At 41.9% G+C, this 19,208-nt stretch overlaps 1 protein-coding gene across 7 annotated transcripts in view; it reads right to left on the reverse strand.

Moving 5' to 3' along the window:
• Positions 1-19,208, reverse strand: part of GPR65 (G protein-coupled receptor 65) — a 39,222-nt gene that overhangs the window by 9,229 nt on the left and 10,785 nt on the right. For 4 of the 7 annotated variants that reach the window (XR_005080320.2, XR_008391801.1, XR_005080317.2 and 1 more), the window contains exon 2: positions 11,878-11,996. The exons of 1 other annotated variant lie outside the window; for it this stretch is intronic. The gene's annotated coding sequence lies outside the window, so the exon portion shown is untranslated. Of the gene's footprint in view, positions 1-1,052; positions 2,054-11,877; positions 11,997-18,083; positions 18,177-19,208 lie in introns of those variants that run through there. 2 more of the 7 variants (XR_005080318.2, XR_008391802.1) reach the window with 2 other exon arrangements.

Consider the following 19,208-nt stretch of genomic DNA (forward strand, 5'->3'; position numbering starts at 1 on the left):
TCCATTTTCTTCCTTCCTTCAGTCTGAATGCTAAGCTAAATGCCATACATTGTAGGTGTTTGTTATGACACTCACTTTTAGGAACTAATTTCCACATCAGTTAAGGAAGATGGTAAAGAAATAGACTTTAAAATTCAGTGGCTTAAATAAAAATGCGTCCCTCTCTCATGGAGGAAGTTTAGGTCAACAGCAGTGACATCGTTTCTTAGGGATTCAGGTGGGATGATGAATCTGCCATTTTTCCCCTGTGGTTGCCAAGGTTTCCTTATGGTTGGTTGGTTGCTTGCTCAGTCAATTAGAAAGAAGAAAGGGCACAGGAAGCATGAGTGGGAGGTGGTGATGAGCTTGGCCTGTAGTGGAGCATACTATTTTTGTTCACCTTCCATTGGTGAGAAGTTAGTCACATAAAACTGTAAGGGAGATAGAGAAATCAGCTCCAGTCATGAGCCAGGAAGGAGGATGTAATGGACTTTGGTGGCCAGCTTGCTGTCCTTGTTAATCATAATGATAAAGGGTGAGGACAAAAAAGGGGACTAATTCTTTCTGTAGGGAGACTTAACATCTTTGAAGTGTCATTATGGTGTGGGGAGAATGAGAGGAAGGCATAAGATTGATAAAAAGAGCCGAGGCTAAATGAGAGGCTTTTCTGGGGATCAATGACTAGAATTGGCTATAACGAGTGTCTAACAAAGATAAAAGTTAATTGAGTTTGATCTGCTTTGCAGCAATGGAGATACACAGATGGGGAGACAGGTCTTTTTAAGGTTTTTTTTTTTTTAGAAGTTGGGATTTCCTTTTGTTTTTTTAAACAAAAGCCCAAAATAGGTTTTGAGAAAAAATCACAAGGGGAAGCTATTTTAAAGGAGAACAGTATACCATACATCTCAATTTTTATGTCAGATTAAAGCGGTATCACCTTGCTTATGACATGAATTAAGTAAGGTGTGCCCTAACCTGAGTATGCTTTTGAAGAGCTAAAGAAATCATTTTCCCCTAACTATATGAGGTCTGTTCAGAAAGTATCCAGCCATATAATATGAAAAATAGGAACATTTATTGAAGAAGGCACAAGATACAAGAAACATTGTATGCAGGACAATGACGCCTCAGTCCCCTCCAAAGCAGGCACTTGGGACCTCACACAGTTCTCCCAGCATCTCTTCCACTGTTCAAAGCACTTTGCAGCCTCCTTTGTTGGAATCACCATTAGCTGCCCTGCTGTATTTTCCTGAATCTCACCGAAGTTCTAAATTCTATTCCTTTTCAAAGGTCATTTTAGTTTTGGGAAAAGTCAGAAATCACAGAGTGCCAATTCTGGGCTGTAGGGGGGCAGAGACACCTGGGTGATTTGATATTTTGCCAAAAAATTCTGCGTGAGCTGTGATGCATGAGTGAGCATTGTTGTGATATAAGCTGCCAGTCAGCAGTTGCCCATAACTGTGGCCATCTGAATCATTCAAATAGTTTCCATGGAGAAATGTGGAAGCTTAACACAAAATTTGAGGCAGATTAGTTGCTCTACTTCTTCAGTCATTTTGAATATGACAACCACACAGTACACATGCTCACTTAACAGCATCTACTGCCCCCACTGACTAGCACAGTGAAGTCATCATTGTTCACGCACGTGCATTCCAGCCCACTCTCCTTGGCTGCCACGTTACCTCGATATTGTGCAAACTGTTCTCATTGTCTTAACAACGGCTGAACTTTTTCCAGGCAGACCTGTTTGGCTGATTCAAAAGGTGGTGTCCCCCATGTGGTGCTGTTTGCATTGATCATCTCAGACTTTGGGAAATACACTATCAGTCACTATGACTCCCTTGTTTCTCTGAGGTCAGATTACACCCTGGGAGTTGGTGAGAGTTTTCCTGAAAGGAAATGGGTGTTCCCCCTGCCATTCATGATGGGGGCAGGGGTGAGTGAACAGGCTCCATTCTGAGGAGGGGGCAGACCTCCTCCTCTACAATGTGAGAAGCTGGGAGATGAAATGTCAAAGATGCTTAGCTATCTGACAGTGTCATATCTGAATTAGGTTTTCTCTGCTGGAACCCTGCAGGAGCAAGAAAGGAAATCAAAGTTTAGACTTTGACTGTAATTCCCCCAACCTGATGAGTTTTGTAGCACTTACTCAAGTTTTGAATGGTAGTACTATTATCCCCTAAGTACCCAATGAAGTTTTTCTTTTTAACTTTTTTCATTGTAAAATAAAACACAGATACAGAGAACTCCATGATAGAAAGTTACATTTCAATCAATTATTAGAAGGCAAATACTTTTATAACCAATGCCAGGTGAAGAAATGGAACTTTGTCAGCTACCTCAGAAGCCTTCCATTTTCCAGTATTATAGCAGTATTGACTAGTATGAATATAGAGTCTTCATTCACAATAGTAAGCAAAAATTTTTAAATAAATAATTCAAGACTTCTGATTTTAGAAAGCTGATGGGTCAAGGTAATATAAAAACTTTCATAACATTTAGATATTCAAAATACTATATACTGTATATAGCAATTTAAAAGATGTGCTTGCCGACTTCACAAAGAAAGAATTTCTGCAGGGCTAAGAGATAAAGAAAGAATAAAAACCAGCTGGTGTAGCTCAGTGGACTGAGTGTGGGCCTGTGAACCAGATGATTGCAGTTCGATTCCCAGTCATGGCACATGCCTGGGTTGCAGGCCGGTTCCCAGCGGGGGACACATGAGGCAACCATACATTGATATTTCTCTCCCTCTCTCCTTCCCCTCTAAAAATAAATGAATGAAATCTTTAAAAAAAAAGAATAAAAACCAGAACTGTAGGTCCAGATATTGTTGCAGGCAAGTCCTCATAATCCTTCAAAAATGAATCATTTTCATCTTTTTCTTACTGGCCTAGAAACTAGAAAAAGAGGGAGAAGCCCCCATCACATTCCATGTCATATGCTAATCTCCAGAGATGCAGAGAAAGCATTCATAATACTAATACTAATTTCTAGTGTGACTACTAATTCATAATAGAAGCTTAGAGCAAATTTTTTTAACCTGAGACAAGAAATCACAAAAAAGACCCAAGAACAAATATACTTAATGGTGAAAACTGACAAGCATGTCTGTTATACCAGTTTTATTCAACATTATTTTGAAAGTCCTAGTTAGGACAATAATTTATGAAAATAGATAAAAGTTTAAAAGTAGGCCAAGAAAAATCAAATTGTCATTATTTGTGAGCAAAATTAATATTACATAGAAAACTAAGGAAATTTGAAGACAAACAACAAGGGCTAATAAGAGGTGTCATCAAATTTGCTAGATACTAGATTAACATATGAAAAATAAACTTGTTCTTGTACGTCAACAAGCAGTTACAGGGTAAATTTAAAAAATACCATTTACAGTTTTAAAAATCTGTAAGTGACACAATATAAAACTTTACTGAAGGGCATAAAAGAAAATTTAGATAAAATAGAAACACACACTAACTTCCTGGATGAAAAGTCAGAAATATGTAAGATTTTTCCAAAATTCAGTGCAATTCCAATGAACATCACAACAGGGTTTCCTCCCAGAACTTGATAGGTTGATTCTAATAGTCCAATGGAAGTGTAGGGCGCCAAGAATAATATGGAAATTTTGAAGAAGAAAAGCTAATTAGGGAAGGAGAACTCTTCTTACTAGATACAAAGATTTACTACAAAACTATATGGCAGTTAATACAGTGTGGAAATGTGCAGAAATGGGGACCAAATCTCAGTAAAAGAGACAAGCGAATGTAGATACAGACCTAGGTACAAACCAGAATTAAGGAATATGGGCCAAATGGCATTGTACAGTGAGGAGGGAGGGCTAATCAATAGATGATGCCAAAACTGGCTTCTCTTGTGGAAAAACAGAAAATATAGAAGCTGAATTAGCACATGCGCCACTCATTAGAATAAATCTCAGTGTTCTAAGTATTGATCAGAGACTCCTCAACGTCAGGAAGCAACATACTTCTCACCTACATGCTCATCTGGAATTGGTGACATGAAGAAATGAGGCAAAGGGGGCCCAGCCTGAAGGACTGGTATTTGCCCTGGTGCAGAAGCAGCGAGGCTTGGAGGAGGAGGCCAGTGGGACGGAAGGAAGCTGGGCGGGGCGGTGGGGAGGGAAGCAGCCAGCGCTGCGATGTGATACAGTGTTGGGGTTGTTCCAGAGCACAAAGCTCTTGTGGGTCACGTTACAAGTTTTAGAATCCATCCTGAGAGCAGCGGAAGCCTAGAGAGTTTTCAGTGAAACAAGTCCTGATCAGACTTTTAAAAATATGCCTCTAGCCCTGGATGGCGTAGCTCAGTGGATTGAGCATGGGCTGAGAACCAAAGGGTCACTGGTTCGATTCTCAGTCAGGGCACATGCCTGGGTTGCAGGCCAGGTCCCCAGTGGGGGACCACACATCGAGAAGCAACCACACATCGATGTTTCTCTTCCTCTCTTTCTCCCTCCGTTCCCCTCTCATTAAAGAGATTTTATTTAAATAAATAAATAAAATCTTTAAAAGAAATAACATAAAAGATGCCTCTAGCCACTGTGTGGAAAATGGGTAAGAAGGGGCAGGAGTGGGCATGGGAAGGTCATGCGGGAGGTTATACCAGCTGTCCAGGGGCTAGACTTATGGAGGTGGCTGTGGTGTTCTGAGACGTTTTACAAGGCTCTTCCTAAAATGGGGAAAGGTCACACGAGCAAAAAAGTATTTTTGTTGCAGTTTTTTCCCGTAGTTTCATGGGAAGGCTAAAGCCCTGAGTGAAACGAACCTCTTCAAAATTTCTAAGGCCAACAAAAATGGCCTGCTTTCTTATGTTTAGCGCTAAAGGGTCAAGAAGGGAAAGAGGCCTCATTTTTGCGTGGAAGAGAGGAGAGATGAAGGAGGGAAGGTTAGAATCACTTGGGAGAGCTTTGTCCAAATTACGGTTGATTGACTGATGAAGAACATGAAGGTCAGGGGTGCAACCCCACGCGTTGTTTATCTGCAGTTGGTTAAATATGTGGATGTGAAACCTGGGTATATGGAGGGCCAACTGTATATTCAGTGAGAAAAGATTCACATATAAGTGAACTTTTATTCACATAAACGATTCACATATCAGTTGTATGTTCACATACAACTCCCTGAGTTGTTCAAGAGTCAACTATATACACATTCTGGCCACTCCAACCTTCCAAGTCAGACACCAGAAACTCTATCGGGGAGCAAAATTAGGTGAGTCATTGAAAATTTAATATGATGGCATATGAAAATCCAATCACCTTATTGTCTTACTGCTTCTAAGAAAATGTATGCTGAACATTTTGGGGGATGAGACAAAGACTGTTGCGCTTACAATGACTAAGCTCTTCACGATCCCCAGACAATAATTTGCTCTGTCATGAGATCTCCCTGAGAAAGTCAAGGGCAGAGGGAAAGAAGGTGGTGAACTTCAAGTCGGTGGCAGCTGCAATGGTGCTAGAGTGGAATGTGCAGGCACGAAGGACTACAGCCCTGGCCAAGTGCAGGAGCATCATGGCTGGATAGTCAAGAGAAGGGTCTGAGAGAACTGGGCAGCAACATCAGGTAGAGACTCTGAGCTTGGAAGAGTGTGGCATTGCTGCAATTGAAATTCTTCCAATTCCATTCTTCCAGCCTTGTGTAAGCTCCAATGGAGTAAGGAAAGGAGCCTGAATGACTTAAACCTCCTCAAACTAAGTATCCACTATCCCTACCCCCAGGCCACTGGGAATTGCAGCTCTAAAAATTTTGGAGCTTTTTTCTTAAGATGGGATCTTTCCTAAGAAGGACCCTTTTTACAGGTGGTGAGTTCTCCGAAGTTTTCTGCAGTAACTCTGGTGTGGCTTGCATTTATTGTCATGCTGTTATCCAAGTACACCTAGATTTAATCTGGAAGAGACTTACAGGGTCATATAACCCTTGCTTCACAGATGAGACTACTGCGCATCTGGCAAAGGTCACATGGCAAGAGTGTGGCATTGCTGGCATTGGAATTCAGGTCTCCTGCCTACTGCCCCCTAACCATATCCATCACATGCCTGTCACTTCAATAAGGGTAACTTGTCCCGGAAGCACAATCTATTCCTAACTACCCCCTATTAAGTGTTAACTGCTTCTCACTTTGCATTCAACTGATGGAGTCTCATCATGAATGTACAATAGGAAAAATTCGGCAGGATGAATTGTGTGCTTATGGGCTCCCTACTGTTCTCACATATATTATTCCAACTCTCCAAGGGAACTTGAGTTTCAAGGAGTTGGCGAAATAACCCGTGCAGAGCCGTTACATTATGTACAACCACTGGGGGACAAACACCTGCAGTGCACCTGTTGCCTCTGGTAGGGTAGCAGCTTGTTTTGAAAAAGGCTGGTGGCTAGAAGGATATCGAAAGGGTAAACAACTTAGCTTTATTTACTTTTTAGTTTTAAGAAAAGGCAAATTTAAAATGTACTCGTGTGCACTCATATATTTGTGTCTGTGGTCATTCGTCGGTCACTTGTTGTTCATGTGTCATCAATGGTTTACATATAGGTCTGTACTAGCTGTCTTCCCTCACCCACAGGGGACAAGTCCCAAACCCCCAGTGGGTGACTGACACTGTGGATGGAACTGTACGCTGTATACGCCATGCTTTTGGTCCTGCATGCATACATGCCTATGATAAAGTTTAATCGATAAATCAGGCTCAGTAAGAGATTAACAACAACTAATAAAATAGAACAATTATAGGGGCTCACTTTGGCCTGTCAGAATTCCCAGCATCACTGCTATTGTGTTTTGGGGCCATTATGAAGTGAAATACACATTACTTGAACACGGGCACTGCGAGACCGCAAGAGTCTGGTAACTGAGAAGGCAACTAAGTGACTGATGGGTGGAGAGTGTGCACGGTGTGGTGATGCTGGACGAAGGAATGATTCACCTCCTGGGCGGAATAGAGTGGGAAGGTGCGAGATTTCAAACTGATACTCAGAATGGCGTGGAATTCAAACTATATGAAATGCTTATTTCTGTAATTCTCCATTTATTATTTTTGGCCCATAGTTGACCAAGTGTAATGGAAACCTTAGAAAGTGAGGTGTCAGATCAGGGGCAACTACTGTAGTGTTTCCTAAAATGAGTCAAGGAATTTGGGTCTTTGTGGTAGTCCATGAACATGCAGGGGTCTGCATCTGTCTCCACCCTGGGGAGGGTCACCATGCCTGTTTAGCATACTGAAGCCTTTGGAAGTCCTCTCATTTAACCCATTTGCCAAACTTCTTTGACCATGAAACACTTGTTAATTTTTTCAGTTAACATTCTCAGGACTCAAGTTGCACAGAACACCCTTTGGGGAGTATTCATTCATGGTTACTCTCCAGGAGCTTAACACCGGGGATGAGGGGAGCATTTTTGGTCACAATTTTTTCTCTGTGGAGCCTCATAAATATAGCTCTGGCTGTGATCCCTTCCCAAGGTGACCTACTGACTTCAGCAGATTCTCTTTTGTTGCAATGTACGAATAAATTTCAACTTATTTTTCCAACTCCCGAATGTCTGAATTACTCCCAATCAGTATTAGCCATCACCACTGTTGATACCCAGGCCTCAGCAACAATGTACCTGAACCTGTGTCTCCCACTTTCACACTCACCAAGTCACCTGGGCAGAAGCCTTAGCACGCAGTTCCCCTGTGTCAACAAGATATCCTCACCCCATGCCTTGGGAGTCCAGTCCCTGGAAGATTTGGAGGCTCACAGAAGGCTGCTTTGCCCTTTCTCCTTTTCTATCCCTCTTCTTTGCGTTCTCTTCTCCATTCTCTCAAAGGCCATCTAATTTCTTTTCTTGTCATATGCATGTAGTTTTGGAAGCTACTTTGTTTTGTGCGTGCCCTGGGAAGAACTTGCCTTTTACTCCAAGCATCAAATACTTATCAAAATGTTTCTACTAAACTAATGGAATGTTCTTCCAAGAAGAATTCTGATAACATCTGTCCATATTATTGTTATTGAAACAACATATATGAAGATGCCAATATTAGTGTTTGTTCAATGAATGTAAGTTCCCCTCCCCCTTCCTCTCTCTTTTGGTCTTAGTGGCATAATCAGCCCTGGATTTACATCACAACCACAAGAGGAGCTTTTAAAATACAGCTATCTGGGCTCTATTTTTAGAGACTCCCACTTAAATGCTGGAGTCCACACATCAATCTTTTAAGCACTCAGGCGATTCACTTATACACATCAATGCAGTTTTACTGGTTTACAACATGGAATCGGTGAAGGTAGAAAATGCCCTCGGTTACCAAGTCATCAAAAAGGAGAAGTGCTGAACTATTCCACAGTGAACTAATGTACCTGATCACCCACCATACCTGGTCAGTTACCTATTTGTTCACCCACAGCTCTTCAGAGACAGCTTTCTTTTTAGAGGCTCAGAAAAGTGTGACAACATAGTAATGTGTCTGCTCCTGCCCATTGAATGCCAAGCTTATGAGAATGAGGATGTAAGTCTGGAACACTTGGGCACTCTTTCTTTACAGCTGCCATTAGTGGGATGTTACAGTTAAACCTTTCCAAGCTGGGATGAATATTCAGTCAGCTTCTATGCACCCACCCAAAGCAGGACACTAGTAACTACCACTAGTAATATAGCTTTAAAAATCCCATCCTGATACTTTGACCTCTAGGGCCATTCCCGATACCAGCCATTTTAGCCTGAGCTCCTTTGGTAGTACAGCTTAAAGCACAGTATAATCCCAGAGAGCAGGAATGAAGGGTAAGGAGAAAGTAGAAGGGATGTGAGGAGAGACAGTATGAGGATTTGTTAGCAATCAGCCTGCCACTAAATGTGGCTGATTATTCAGTTTTGTGGGTCCACCCCTGAGAAAACATACTAACTGTATCTCAGCCCTGTCCGTTGGTCAAGGAAGAGATAGGAAATTACCCAGCGGGAGATTTTATATGGACGACTGGTCTACAGTCTGGAAGCAACAGGATTGGAAAACTAGGGACGAGCCAGTCTGGGGAAGAGGCTGTAGACTGGCCTGCAGGAGACAGCAGAAGTGTGCAGCTTTGCTTGCCCACCAGAGAACGTCTACCACAGAAGGGTCTCTCAGAAACCAGTGGGAAAGGATGGCTTGTTCTCATCTCAGCCGGTCTTTCTCATTGATTGCCTCTGTGCTGGAGAATGGAAAGAGTAGTCGTGTGCCAGAGACAGAGGCTTGCATGCGAATTCTCCGATCCAGTCGGTGCGGCACTTGACTGTCCAACCTGCCATCAGCAGAGACCGAGGAGATCAGCCAGCCCTTTGGTAGCAGGTTAATTACAATGGACATCTTCCACTGGGGGGCACAGAACTTTGTCCTCATAGGAACTGATACTTAATTGAATATGGGATTGCATCAACTATGGCCCAACAGAGACAAGGCAAATAAGGGCTCCGATTCCTCAGAGCTGAAGGTCATCAACCTAGACCAGTGTCCTCTTGGACACTGAAAACCAGGTAATCTTCCTAAAACACAAATTTGATTGTGTCAGTCATATGCTGAAGTCTTTTTCTTGGTTACTTATTGACCTCAAAAAAGAAGTCCAAATTATTTACCTTAGCTAAGAGAGTCTCTAAGATTTAACTTCTGCTTCCCACCTTCTATTTTTTGCCACAGCCTCCCCCAGAGTCAGCTCAACAACACTGAACTACTCTCATTTCCTTAAAACGGAGCCGGGCCTTTGAATGCGCTGCCTCCCAACCCGAGATACCCTCCCCTGCTTGACTAATGCCTGCTCAGCCCTTTGATTTCAGAGGAGACAGTGAGTTCTCCTGCAGGAATCTGGACCCTCTGAGACTGGGCAAGCAGTGACCATGCACGCCCACCCTTCTTAACTCTTACTTAACACACACTACTCCCTCACACTCACTATTGCTTGTCCCTGGACCCCCGATCAGACTACAAGCTGCCTAATGTTTCTGGCACCTACCAAAAATTAGCCATTGGACATAATTATTGAAAGAATTAATAAATAAATGCAGTGCTTTTCTTTTATTCCTATTACATTGTTCACTGTTACTTAGAATATCACTTAAAAAAGATGAGTACGCATTTTTTTTCTCATACACTTCTATGCACTTAAGAAGTGAAATGAAATGGAATATGAATGGCATGAAACTGGGGGCTTTAGCGGGGTAAAGTTTTTTTTTATCAACAGGACTAACCCTTATAGTCATAATTTAGGAAAAAATTTAATTACGTTCTATATATTGATTTTTATCATAATAACAATTGCAAAGCTGAACACACTGTCTTAACGATTTAGCTGACTGGTGGCTCGAGTTGTGCGTGATATCAGAATAACTAGACTTTCGACTTCATAGTGACTGACAGAGAACTGATACTATGGTTCCCTTCTCAGTGGTTAACGTGGAGTCCTCAGGGGACAGTGACCATCTTCCCAGTGAAGTATCTACATTGTGTCTGCAACATGTACATATGTATCTCCTGAAACTGGAGCAGCAAAACTCCCTCTGCATTTTTAACTGAGTAAGACCATTTCTTACTGACAGTCAGTCAGGCTTCAGTGTAAGGGAGACAGAAAATAAGCTGGAACAACGCAGTAATGCCAGACTAGATAGCCTGGGGGTTGTGGTCGCAGGCTTTTGACCCAGACATTTGGGTTTCTTGTTCTGTTTTTAGCCTTTCTAAGCTTCAGTCTTTCCAGACGCTCACATCTACTTCAAAAGATTGTTGTCGAAATTAGTAAAATATTGGATGTCCAGTTCTCAACGCAGAGTCTACTCTCAAAGTACTCATGACAGCTATCACTGATGAGCTCCCAAGGAACTGGGACAATATGGGAATGTGATCAAAAAATTCTTAAGAACCACAATATTTAGAGAGGGCTGGGGGTGAGGAAAAAAGGGAGGTGTGAGGGGCTGAGGGGAAGGTGGCTATTTTTTGTAAACTTGTTTGTTATCTGGCCACAGCTTCCAACCCGGGCTTTAGAGATCTAGGCAATCATCCTAGGAATCAGCCGTGCAGAAATGAATTGTGACAAGCCCAGTTATATTATGGAAAATATCCTCAGCACACTGCGGGGAGGAGATAGCAGGAAGATCCATGGCTAATGCCGTGCTCGTAAAGGACTTTCATAACTCACTGGGACATGCAGGGAGACTCTGCGCTTCTGCCTGCTCATAAACAGATAATAAGCACAGTGTCTCAGTGGCCAGCAGAAAGCTTGATGAATTTTTTTCAGCATTAAACAGAATCACAGAAAATCATTTCCTTAATGCAAGCCTGGAGTAAACTGGAGGTTAATTTATCATTAATTCATTTAAACTCTGACATCGCAAAAAATACTGCCACGTACGGAATGAGTCGACTGGGCTTTAGAACTTTTTCTGGTGACAAATTATTAAAATTCTTACCCATAAATAAAACATCTTAATATATTTCTTATGCCCACATATGAAGGTTGAAGTGATCAATATTCGAGTAGTACTTTATCACTGTTGAACACTTCCATATCCGGTATTTCATTTGTGCTGAATAAGAGACAGCATTAAAAAGGCAGGGAAAATACCTTTATATTAAAGAAGAGAAAACTCAGTCTCTGAAAGGTTAAGTGAGTTGTTCAAGGTCCCACAGATAAGGAAAAAGGAACAAAAACTGGAACAAATCTCATGACCCAAAGCCAAGGAGAAGCACCAGCGAACCTCACTGATACTCTTGTCACGGATGCTCAATCCCTAGTGTCTCTGTGGGTTTTTATTATGAATGTTTAGCAGGCAACATTACAGTGCAGGAATGTAGACAAGGGCATATGATCAGACATCTCATGGATATTTCCCTGATTTGACTCATGAGTCGAGTGTAAATATCACTGAGAAATGGAACACCTGTCTACTCCTCCTCCGGACGTCCTCTTCAACCTCCTCCATCCAGTTCTGTGCCTTAGGAACCGTGACAATGGGATCCCTCTATCTGGCTTCCCTGTGGTTCATCCCGGAGAAAACTCCTGCAGAAAATTGGGGAGAGGGAGTGAGGAAATTTTGAGTATTTTTTTCTTTCCTATGTTGAAGCCAGATCAGTACTAAAGGTCTCAGCTTGAGTCCAGCTGCCCTCTCCAGAGTGGTGTCTGTGCTCTATGCAAAGAACTCTTCTAACCTCTCCCCTTATATAAAGTTAAGTAAACTAACATCCCTTTCAATTAAGAGTAATACAAGGGGCATGTCTGGTGTCACGGGCCTAGAAGGATGCAGTCCTAAAAACAGACTCTTCCCCTCCTCTGGTCACAACATTCTGATGGTCCTTGGAGAAGCCACCATCTCTCTCTTCCTTCAGTCTCATGGCTGGGGTTTGACCGCCCCACCCTCCAGGAGCGGGTGTGGTCTGGGCGAGATCTGAGACTGACCACCTCGAACGGCAGCGGTCAGTTTCATGTGGGGAACGTGGGCAGGCGAACCAGAATTACAACTTACACCAGAAAAGTCAGCAAAGAAACTCCCTCATCTTATTGGATTTTCTAAGTAGTGGAAACTAAGCCTGGAGGTGTTGATAATGATCCTTGACATGCCAGCAAAAATAAATAAGTAAATAAGCAAGTAGGTAAGTAAATAAATAAATAAAGTAAAAATAGTGAAGCCAAAATAACAAAAGATGGAACAAGAAGACGGCTAAAATGTCTTCTGGCACCGCGAGTTGAGCATTTTAACTCAGCCGTACCAGAATTTTTCCCTCTGACAGTTTGATTAATCACTTGCATTCGGATGAGTCTGCAGCAGAAGAAAAACTCCTGACCTGGGAGACTTAAAAGTTATTCCAGTCTCTGTCATTTAGAAGTTGTATGACCTTTAGTAAATTTTTTTCCCTCTCTGGGCTCCGATTCCTTACCTATTATTATAGGGGGATTTTTTGCTCGATGTTCTTCAAATGCCCTTCTAGAGCTGAATATGGAAAAGGAGGAGCAGTGGCCAATCTTCCTTCTCAGCTGGATCTAAGAGGACAGTCATGCAACAGCGCGCTCACTGTCTGCCCCCAGCACACCGGGGATAGCGGACAGGAGACCTGCTCTCCACCCAGTGAAGGCTCCCGCAGAGAAGAGCCGTACCCAGTCCTTACTGGCCCCACGGACATTCCCGGGAGAGCTCATCTGATCTTCCCCATTTCAATTCCATCCACCAAGTACAGAGATATCAGTCATGATATTTCTCTTCCAATCTAATCAGCACATCCCTGACCAAGTAAATATTTAATGCCTGCTATAAGTGAGATGTGGTAGATATCACGATTATTAACATTCTGTCTTTATGAGTGATCTCCTTGGAAGGGACTGATTTCTTTTGATCAGATACATGCCTGAGAAACAGAGAAATTGAAGTAAAGAGGAAGGAGAGTTTTTGAAGAGTGTTTTGTGCACCCATTCTTCCTGCACCCAGTTTCTGGCCCATTCACAGCAGCTCTGCTTTCTGCTCTTGTTTTCCTGTAGGTGAAAGTTCTGTGCACATAAACAGTGCTCATGTAAAACGAACGTGACAGCATGACCTTGTCAAATGCTTGCTGAATGTTTGTTGAGTAATGAGGTCCCATTTTTTCCTACAGCATTTGCATGTGGGAAAGAAACTATTATCGTCTTGCCCTGAAAACCTCACTCCCACTCATGGTGAGAAAAAACCCTTGGATTTCACATGGAAGGGATGTCAGTCCTTGCTGACTTACACAGTCTTTTTAAATTTTATTTATTTATTTAGTCTTTTTTATTTTAAAGATTCTTTTAGTATCTTTTCAATACGCAAATTCAAGATTCCTATATTCTCTTGGGACAGATATCTTAGGTATGGACAGGATGGCTCCTGGGTGGAAAGGCAACTTCATTCTCCTGGTCTCCACGCTGGTCCTAGTGCAGCTCTCTGAGGAGGGTGTCAGTTGGCTGGAGTGTGTGTCCCTGTGTTAGGGTGTGTCCCCCTCCCGATGTGGATGTACGCACCAACCCAAGAACGCTCTGAAACCTATGCTTCTGGAATTTTATGAAGGCTTCCTCAAGTAGCCATGATCAATTATTGCTAACTCCATTTTCAGCCCTTCTCCCCTCTTTGGAGGATGGTGGGTGGGACTGACAATTCTAATCTGATCATAGATCTGCTCAATCCAGTCCTCACCCCGGAGCCATCCAGGAACCCACCCAGTCACCTCATTAAAACAAAGACACTCTTACCACCCACGTCATTACAAGAGTTTTGGGAATTTTGTGTCAGGGACACAGTAAAAGTCCAAATATTAGACCAAGAGATGCCCCTAGTACTTTTAGCCTTAGGAAGTAACAAGGATTTTAGGAACTCTGTGTCAGAAATGGGGATGAAGACCAAAAATGCATTTCTTATTATAACTTACAATATTGCAGGGGCCCAACACTCTGCTTTGAAGCCTCCCAGATGATTCTGCTGCACGTGAAAGCCTGGGAATCACTGCTCTTGACTCTGAAATCGTGAAACTCAACCCCCTCGACCCCGGGCCTGAGAAACTTGGTGTTACCTGGGAATTTGTTAGAAATGCAGGATCTCCACGTCTACCTCAGATCTACTGAAAAGGAATCTTTTAAACTCAGCCTCTTATAAATATTAAAGTTCAAGAAAAATTTCACTAGTGACTGGACCTGTAGTCAACCTGGCTTGCAGGCCACAGGTAGACAGGATTATTTTAAAACAAGGGATGTTTTCTTCTGTCTCTGTTCTGGCAGGCCACCTCCAGTTAAGGCTTAAAGATTTGGATATATATATATATATATATATATATATATATATATATATATACACAACGATCACAGTATGATTCAATTGTGCCTGTAAAAATGTATCTTTATTTCCTGTTCCTTCTCTGTTCTTTCTCTTGAGTCACCCACCTGCTAGATAGCAGGGTATAAAAATATCATTTCACTCCTGAGTTAAAAATATCTCCATCTCTTCCTGGTTAAACTGCATCATTGGGGTAACTCAGCTACTTTGGGGTACTAAATGCTCAACCTTTCAGCTGTACTCCATCTCTCCTAGCTCCTCCCATGATACTCTGGGGTGGGAGAGGCTTACAGGGCCTTGTGGTTGCAGGAGAGAGGCAGGGATAAGTGGCTCACATAAATTTCTGGGCAAATTTGAAAAAGATGTATCTTCCTTAAGACACTGTCCTTCCAGGTAATTGTCATGCTGGTTTTGTTAGAACACTTTGCTGCCATCTACACCGAAACTGCTGTGGTGAATGTACAAATCTATGGGCCCTCGACGTGAATGGTGCCCCGTAGGCATGGATGGCTTGAGCAGTGCTCATCCAGCACAACTGTACTCTGCTCTCGACGTTTGTACCATGTTAATGAGCATCTGGATGAGCATCCATGTTAATGTGCATCCCAAAGGCTTGCAGATGCCTACAGGGAAAGCAGATTACAAGCATTGACTACTCTCCCCCACCCATGCTGGAAGTTCCTATTGCTCCACAGTCCATGAGGTTCAAATTTTGTGCCTGATGTTTTCATTCTAACACTTCTCCTCACAGTCCACTGAGGCCAGGAGGTCAGAATTTTCCATATTCTTGCAGGACAAGAACTTTGTTTGCATCAAAACTGCTTCCCCACTTCCCTTAATTTACAGGAAACTTAATTTACAGGAAACTCCAAATTTTAGTCACCTAGGCCTAGTTTTCTTTTATAAAGTGGGAACCTAAGGGATTTTAAGAATATTTTTCTTTCTCCACACCGCCTGGTTTTGGGGACTCTGCTCACTAGTGACTCAGATAATACTGACTTCCTTTTTTCAGCTAAAAGTCACTCTTTTCCTGATGCATTAAAACACATTGCTTCAGTAGATGGACCCCTCGGAGCAGTAGTATTTTCTAGATTTGAAAATATATCTGGACGACTCTCACAAAAAATTTGCACTATTTTACCTTTCTCATGCAGGACCTGATTAAGCTCAAGGACACCAAAGTTTTGCATCTTTCCTGACAATTCCCTGATGTGAGAGCCTTGGTAGGCATTTTCTGAGTCCCTGGATGCAGCAGGAAATGTAACAAGGGCTGCTGACTTCACCGCCCCATCACCTATTCAACAATCTAGATTCTGCAACTTACATCACCCTCACTTCCGTGTTCTACATTCCATCAGGGGTCTTTGGAGTTCAAGAAAAAAAAATCCTGACTCATTTGAAGATCAAGAGGTTTATTTGGTCCGTGTAACTGCAATGCGTGGGGACTGATCACGTCATAGGATCCAGCTGCCGTGCTGTTGGATCCTCAGCATTGTCCTTCCTTCTACATGTTGGCTATTTCATAATCACAAGATGACCACAGAGATTCCAGGTACATCATCTGCAAAACGCATCATTGAAAGAAACAGCCTTTGTCCTGGCATTCTGAGCATCTTAGGTCACATGCTCACCACTGAGTCAATCAGTAGACTCGACTGCTTTGATAGGATTAGCGCAGGTACACATTCCATTCCTGAAGCCAAGAACCACATGGATTTTGAAGGGAATGTCTGCCTGATGCACAGGAGTCTGGGCCATTAGCTGGCTTCTACTAAGTTTTATCAATGAGCCCTGTGTCCCCAAGACAGTCAGGGAAGCCAAGAACCACTGAGGTTCATTGAATGCTTAGATAATGTCACTGTCCCTGGTCATCATTGGAGACTGGCAATCAAAGGCCCTAATTGTGGTGCAAACTGAGAGAGGAGGAATGCCCAGTAATGGCTGAGATGGAATTTCCTATAGCTTGGTGGTACGTGGGCTGGAAGTCAAAATCAAGTTGGCTTAAAGAAAAAAGGCAGAAATATTTTTTTGGCGCCGAATCAGTGAACAGAGAGATTCACTGATTCTCTCTCATACAGTCTGCAACAAAACTAAGGAAAGAACATCCTTAAGAATTTCTCATGAATAAAGAATGACAGGTAAAAATCAATACTACAATTTATCTTCTTACCAATTTAAGATGAATAAAATGTCATTGGTAATATCTGTTTCTCTTTCTCTTTGAAAAATATAAAAAAATATGAATAAAGTTTTTTAAAACTCTTTCTTAACTTTATTTTCCCAGATCCTCTTAAAATTTTTAACTGAAAAGACAAACACTTCTAAGGGTTTTAAAAACTGAACTGTGGGGTTAGGACAAAGTATAAAATTGTATCATTCTTAGTTCATTCCACTAATTACTACTTATTTACTAAACAGTATTAATTACCATGGAGAACCACCTTAACCATAATCCTTTTAAGGGTCAGAACACAATTTGTGGAGCTCTCTGCTGACAGAGTGGGCAGTCACGCTGTGCCCACGTCTACACGGGAAGACTACACTTCCCTGTGGTATTTCTTAGTCTCCTATCGCCATTCTTTCCTGTGCTTCATTGAACTGTCAAAAGAATCAGCGTTTCCGAGTTAACCACATTTGTTCGTAAGTGTCAGTAGTCCTGGAGCCAAGACTGGAAATATGAATGGGATTCTTTCAGAAGGATGTTCACATGTTCAATCAAGTATACAAGGAAGATTAATAAATGCTGAGACTGAAGTGAATATTTTTCACCACATCGGCAAGTCACGTCCTTATAGGGCAAGATTTCTTGATTCTGTTTAATTTCCCAAGTAATAAAATTTCTATTTTTATTCTAAAGCTTGCACTGGAGAATGATGAGAAGGCTTCCATAGCTCCTTCCTTTATATGGCTTGCTTTTTGAATACCAAATCGCAACATTATTTGAGGAATCATAACCTATTTTTACATGTGTAAAAAAAATCCACTGGTGCTTAATAAAGGGCTTAATAAAATTACAGGGAGAAAAGTAGATTATGGGCCATTGCATGTTTAATAATATGCAAATACTATTTAAGTAGAACATGGTTGCATTACTGTTCTTTGGAGAAGAACAGATTTAAACAATTCAAAATAATAGAGGTAATTTTTTTTAGTGCTGAGATCTAAGAATAATAAATTAGAAGCTAAAAACCATACATATGTTGAATTATATCTTGACTTTTATATAGAGTAATCTCATCATAGTAGACAAAATGGCAAACAGCTTATAGCTCAAATGTTTCTATTTATATGAAAGGGAGATAGTATTGTCTTACCTGAGTACGATAACTAAAGGAGAAGTACCCACGTTAGAGCCACAGTCTTGCAGAAATTACACAACTCAGTGAATGTGCTCTTAACACGTGGACTGACTCTAGCAGAGGCTGAAAAAAAAATACTGAAATGACAGATGGAGTTTAAACCAAGTGAAATTATCTGATGATTATCAAGCCTTCCAGAAAGCAGAGAAATAAGGGCTGTGAACTGAATTTCGGCCCTTCTCCTCATTCACTTCCAAGTCATAGGAGATATTTCTCAATTGTTTCTTGGATAGAAAAATGTCACCCTAAGCTACTTTTTGCTCTTGGGGAGCGGCCATTTGCCACAAACTTCAAAGTTCCAAATAGAACGTGATCGACACCTAGTGGCCACAAACGGGGCCCCTGTGTGATTTTTCCTAGCCAGCAGCAAATGATATAGGAAGAAAAGGATCTTCAGAGGAGAGGAATCTTAACTTTCCCATCGCTTCCCTCTCAGGCAAGAGGACTGGATTCTGCCATCATCGGCTTATTCCTGCTAATAAGGGAAATTTGGCTAATGCAGCTAATAACACAAACCTAAACACGTTGTGCTCTGTCTTTAAGCTGTATGAAATGACAAAGAACAAAAAAAAATATGGCCAAACAATTTTTACTTCACTTGAATCAGATGTTCATACTATGAAAAAAAGTAAGACAAGACATACTCAGTAGCTGTAAATAAAACATCTCAGTCAGAACCGGACCTTTTCAGAATAGTGGAGGAATGAAAAAAATGTAGATCAACATTTTCTTCCCACAGCTCCCTGGGCAGCCAGTTTTGGCCAGGGGAGAAAGCAGGGAGGAAGAATAGGGAGGAAGAACCTTGGCAATGGCCTTCTGGCTGCTGAGTCTGTAAACAGAAACATGAAAACGCCCGCACCCGGCGTTATTTCAGAAGTGAGGGAGGTAATGTGTGTTCTGCCACTTGGTATGAGGTAGCTTACAAAGCAGCACAAGCATGTGCTAAAAAGACCAGGGGTGGTTTGTTTGTTTTTGTGAGAAGGGGCAGGCTATTTGTGTGTCCATGACTATGAATTTGTGTGTGGGTGTGTCTGTTGGAGGAACAGTCGGACATAGACAAAGAAACCCATTATCGCAAAG

Source organism: Artibeus jamaicensis, unplaced genomic scaffold (genome assembly GCF_021234435.1).
Source record: "Artibeus jamaicensis isolate MK-2021 breed Jamaican fruit bat unplaced genomic scaffold, CSHL_Jam_final contig_444, whole genome shotgun sequence".
NCBI classification, from domain to species: Eukaryota; Metazoa; Chordata; class Mammalia; order Chiroptera; family Phyllostomidae; genus Artibeus; species Artibeus jamaicensis.